We start from the raw sequence: 5623 nt of genomic DNA on the forward strand, positions 1-5623 counted from the left end.
ACAAGGTATATATATTCTTGATCAGGATAAAATTCTATGTCGACTTATCAATGTCCGTCCGTCTGTCCGTCTGTGGAAAACACTCTAGCTTCCGAACGAAATGAAGTAGGTTGATAAAATTTTACTCAAATGTATACTTTGTCTGCAGGACTTTTGGTATTGAAAATGGGCCATGTAGGTCCACGTCTTCGTGTACGCCCATATAACGGTACCTCCAGATGTTCGGTATTTTGATGATTTTTCCGACATTATTTACCGGAATTGTTTCAAATTTGGTATTTGAAGTTCGTAATAGATACTACAGAATAAAACAGAAAATGGGTCATATAGGTCCACGTCTTCGTATAACCCCCATATAACGGTACCTCCCGATATTGGGTATTCTGATGATTTTAGAGACATTATTTACCGGAACTATTTCAAATTTTGTATTTGAAGTTCGTAATGAATACTACAGCTTATGACCGACAATTGTCTGTGCAGATCCACGTCTTTGTATAGCCGCCATATAACGGAACCCCTGATATTCGGTATTTTAATGATTTTAGCGACATTCTTAAGCGGAATTATTTCAAATTTTGTATTTGAAGTTCGTAATGGATACTACAGCCTATGACAGAAAATTTTCTGTGCATGTCCACTTTATATAACCCCCATGGTCCTTCCTTATATTCGGTATTTTGATGATTTTAGCTACATTATAAACAGATTTTTTTCAAGTTTCGCATTTGAATATATTTAATGGCTTGTGACAAAAGTTGCTACGGCTACATTCGGTATTTTTACAATTTTTAAAGAATTTTTAACGGATTTTATTTTTTGAAAATTGTTAAATTTGCACCAAATGGTGGAGGGTATTCAAAGTTCGGCCCGGCTGAACTTACAGATTTTTCACTTGTTTTTTTTTTTTTTTGTTTTTTTTTGTTTTTTTTTTTTTTTAAGTTTTATCTATTGAGGGACTCGATGTAAGTCTGATAATAATAATAGGATGTACCAATACCATATCCCCCCTTCGAGAATTATCGTGCACACCAGCCAGACAGACGGACGGACGGACATCGCTAGATCGACTCCATATGTCCTGAAACGGATTTGGTCCAAAGAGACATAGGGTCTAAACCCGTTATTTCCATGAGACACATTTTAGCCGTATAAAATGATATACAGGGAGAGGTAAAAAAAGTGCAACAAAGTCAAACGCCATAATTCGTACATTTTTAAAATTTTATTGAACTAAAGCAAAAAATGTCGGAAATAGCATCAAATTTATGAATATGTTTAGATTTGTTCGAATTGGTTACCTTTGGCACGAATTATGGCCTTGAAACGGGCAATGAAACCGTCACACTCTGCCCGAATGTTGCTCAGCGGTATTTATGCCCATTCCCGGCGAAGCGCTTGCTTGAGGTGATCGACACTTTGGTATTTTTTAGTGCCAACCTTGCTTTCCAAAATACTCCAGACACAATAGTTCAACTGAGTGGTATACGGAAAGTGTGGTGGCCATTGAGCGATGGAAATGAAGCGAGGAAACTCATTCTTGTGTGGCGCGTGCTGAGTGCGATGGTGCTGAGTCCTGTTGCAATGTCCAAGGGGTGCGGCCAAAATGTTTGCATGCCTAAGGTTTTAGTACATCCTCCAGAATATTTTCGCAATACTATTCGGCATTTATTCTAATGCCACGGTTGATTAATACGAGCGGAGAGCGACCATCGGCTGTTATGGCGGCCCACACCATCACCATGGCCGGCGCTTGAGTTCTGGTAGCCAAGCGAAGGTGCACATTTTCAGTTTTCAGCTGAAGTTGCCGATTTCAGAAAGCGTCACAAAATTTCACTTTTGGTGTATAAATGGAATATGTCGGTCAAATTTTTTGGGTATCATTCCTAATAAATTTTAAGTTTTTCATTGACCTTTGCAAGCTGCGAAAAATGACGATGTTGGGTCATCCCTTTCCCGCATTTCCATTACAAAAGTTAAATATCCTCTACCATAGTATAACCTAACAACATCTCAAAGTATACATTTTTGACCCACATCTTTACCAGAATAGAATTCTGTGCCAATATATCCATGTCTGTCTAAAGTTGCTCTCAGATGTGTTTTAGATTTGCAACACTTCCTGTACTGAATGGCAAAATGGTATTTGGAATGGCTATATAGATCTACGATGTCTACCGGCACAGACAATCTCCTGTCTTAGGCTGTAGTATCCATTACGAAGTTCAAATACCAAATTTGAAACAATTTCGGTGAATAATGTCGCTAAAATCATCAAAATACCGAATATAGGGAGGTACCTTTATATGGGGGCTACACGACCTATATGGACGCTTTATGTGCAAATTTCTGTCGTAAGATGTGTTAGGTATTTAAAATTACAAATTCAAAAATTGAAAAAGAAGAAGGAAAAATAAGAAGGATTTATTGCACGTACAGAGCGGCTTTGGGCTGAAGAACTTCGCGGTGTACCATCAACATTGAAATAGATATTTTTTACTTCTCCAAGTTATTTTACTTATTTTCTGCACCCGGATAACAAGTCAGCCATGCATTAATCAAGTGGAAAGCCATTTTGCAATCTGATAGCAAATTTCTAGCGCAAAGATGCCAACATATTCTTTGGCAATGCAGACACCTTTAGCAGCATGTGAGCATAAACCGCGATATACATAGGTGAGTAAATGTAAGTCTTAATGTAGTTGGCAGAAGTGGTAGAGATACATTAAGTTGTATCACACAGACGCAAAAACTAATATTTGAGTATGGCTTCAAGGAAATTAGAAACAAAATAGATGAAGAGTTGATAAGTGCAGGGAGTAAAAGGAAGAAATTATAGTCAGACGACACAGTTAATTAGTCTAGAGGACAAACGACATTAAATTTATTATGAAAGTGAGTAATAGGTTGTTAAAACTATACTATGTTTAGACAGGTACATAAACTAATAATAAATAATTAATACAATAATAATAAATAATTATATATCGTATCTATAGCCTTATTTAGTATTTTGTTGATTTTAGCTACATTATTCACCGATTTTTTTTTTTTGTAAAGTTTGGCATTTTAATATTGTACTGGCTTATCACAAAAGTTTTAAGGTTTTAACAGAATTTTCGGATTTTTTTAATTGCCAATTTCGTTCCCAATGGTGGAGGGTATTCAAAGTTCGGCCCGGCTTAAGTTACAGTTTTTTATTTATTTTTTTTAAATTTCCAAATTCGTTCCAAATTGTGGAGTGTATTCAAATATCTGCCCGGCCCCACTTACAGCTTGTTCACTTGTTGTTATTTGTGTTTTACAGATAAAATAAAATAAAGGTAACGGGGGTCAAAAGCTTTGCCCAACCAAACAATACTATTTGATATTCGCAGATCAAAAGAAGAGGTCATTCTAAAGACCTATACTTATTTACCTATTCACAGGTATACACTTGAAGTCGTGTCCACCACCATCCACCATTTGGAACGAATTTAGAAATTTTCAAAAAATTAAATCCTTAAACAATTCTGTTTAAATTTTAAAAATATCGAATATACCCGTTTTATTGGGTGAATAATGTAGCTAAAATCATCAAAACACCGTATATAGGGAGGTACGGTATATCGGAGCTGTGTGAAGACCTGGACCAGTCAGACAATTTTCTTTGTAGCATCCATTACGAAGTTTAAATACGACATATCAAACAATATCGGTGGGTATTGTACCTAAACTCGTCAAAATACTGAATATAGGGAGGAACTGATATATGGGGCCTATACGAAGACGTGGACCTGCACAGAAAATTTTCTGCCATAGGCTGTAGTATCCATTTCAAACTTTAAATGCCAAATTTGAAACAATTCCGGTGAATAATGACGCTAAAATCATCAAAATATCGAATATAGGTATGTACCGATATATGGGAGCTATACGAAGACCTGGACAACAATTTTCTGTGCTAGGCTGTACTATCCATTACGAACTTCAAATACCAAGTTTGAAACAATTCCGGTGAATAACGTCGCTTAAATCATCAAAATACCGAATATGGGGAGGTACCGTTATATGTGGGTTTTAACAAAACGTGGACCTATATATCCCATTTTCCATTCCAGACGTCCTGCAGACGAATCACATATTTGAGCAAAATTTCATCAACCTACTTAAATTTGCTCGGAAGCTAGAGTCACAGACGGACGATCATCGTTAAATCGACATAAGATTTTGTGTTGATGAGGAATATATGTGCTTTGTGGGGTCTAAAATACATATTTCGAGGTGTTACAAACGGAATGACAAATTTAATATACTCTCCATACTTTAGTGAAGGGAATAGAAAAGCAGCTAACTTTTGCCGGGCCGAACTTTTAATACTCTACGCTCAAAGGATATCATTATAGGGGGGATAGATAAAAACGTGGTCCTGCATATACAGATCATAAGCTGTAGTACCTATTAGGAATTTCAAATGAGAAATTTGAAACAATTCCGGTGAACAATGTCGCGATATCAAAAATACCTAAACGTGGACCTGTATAGCCCATTTCAATACCATTACGAGCTTCAAATATGAAATTTGAAACAATTCCGGTGAATAATTGTTTTTAAATAATTAAAATACCGAACGTCAGGAAGTATTGGGCTATACGAAGATGTTAAACTGCATACGCAATTTTTTGTTCTTGGCTGTAATACCAGTGACGAGTTTTTGATATAAAATTTGAAACAATTCCGGTGAATAATGTCCCTAAAATCATTAAAATACCTAATAACGGAATATACCACTATATGGTTGATGTACGACATCGTAGACCTTTATAGGCATTTATCTTCAATGTCGCACTCACAGAGAAGTCCTTATATAGAATTTGAGACAATTCCATTGAAAAAATGTATCTAAAATCATCAAAATACTGAAAATCGGGGGAACCGTTATATGGCGGCTATACGATATCGTGGACCGATATAGTCCATCTTCGAACTTATCCTGCCTGCAGACAAAAGACTGATTGTGCAAAAATTTGCTTGCTATCTTAATTCCTGTATGGTAGAGGATAAGAAATAAAATGAGTGGGAGCAACGAAATGCTTCCTTCGAATTTATCTCCGTGTTTGGTGATCTAACCCCATTGGGCTCTACAGAGACCTACTTTAAAAGGTGGTTCTTTATTGACAGTTTTTGTAGTTTTTATCCACTGAGGAAACAAAATACCAAATTATAACTTTTAAAAAAAATTCTCAAAATACCTAAAATTAGGACGTACCATTGCATATAATATTGGACTTATCACAAAATGTTGCGGGAAGATATTCAAAATATCTAAAATTTGGAAGTGCCTTGAAATATGGCCAATACATATTAGTGGAAGGAAAGATATATTATGTAAGCCAAAATTTCAAGTTACTTATAATTAGGTTTATAATTGTGGTCGAGAACTTTAAAAATCCGAAAATTAGGAGGTACAGTTATATAGGATCAATGTCAAATACTGGGGCAACTTTGACATTTTTTTAGCATGGAGAGTTTAAATCTACTCAGAACTCTAAACGCCAAGTTACACATGATATGGTTTAAAATTGTGGTCAAAACATTAAAAATACCGAAAATAGGGAAGTAACGCTATGCGAGGGCACTACCG

This window comes from Musca domestica, unplaced genomic scaffold (genome assembly GCF_030504385.1).
Source record: "Musca domestica strain aabys unplaced genomic scaffold, Musca_domestica.polishedcontigs.V.1.1 7, whole genome shotgun sequence".
Lineage (NCBI taxonomy): Eukaryota > Metazoa > Arthropoda > Insecta > Diptera > Muscidae > Musca > Musca domestica.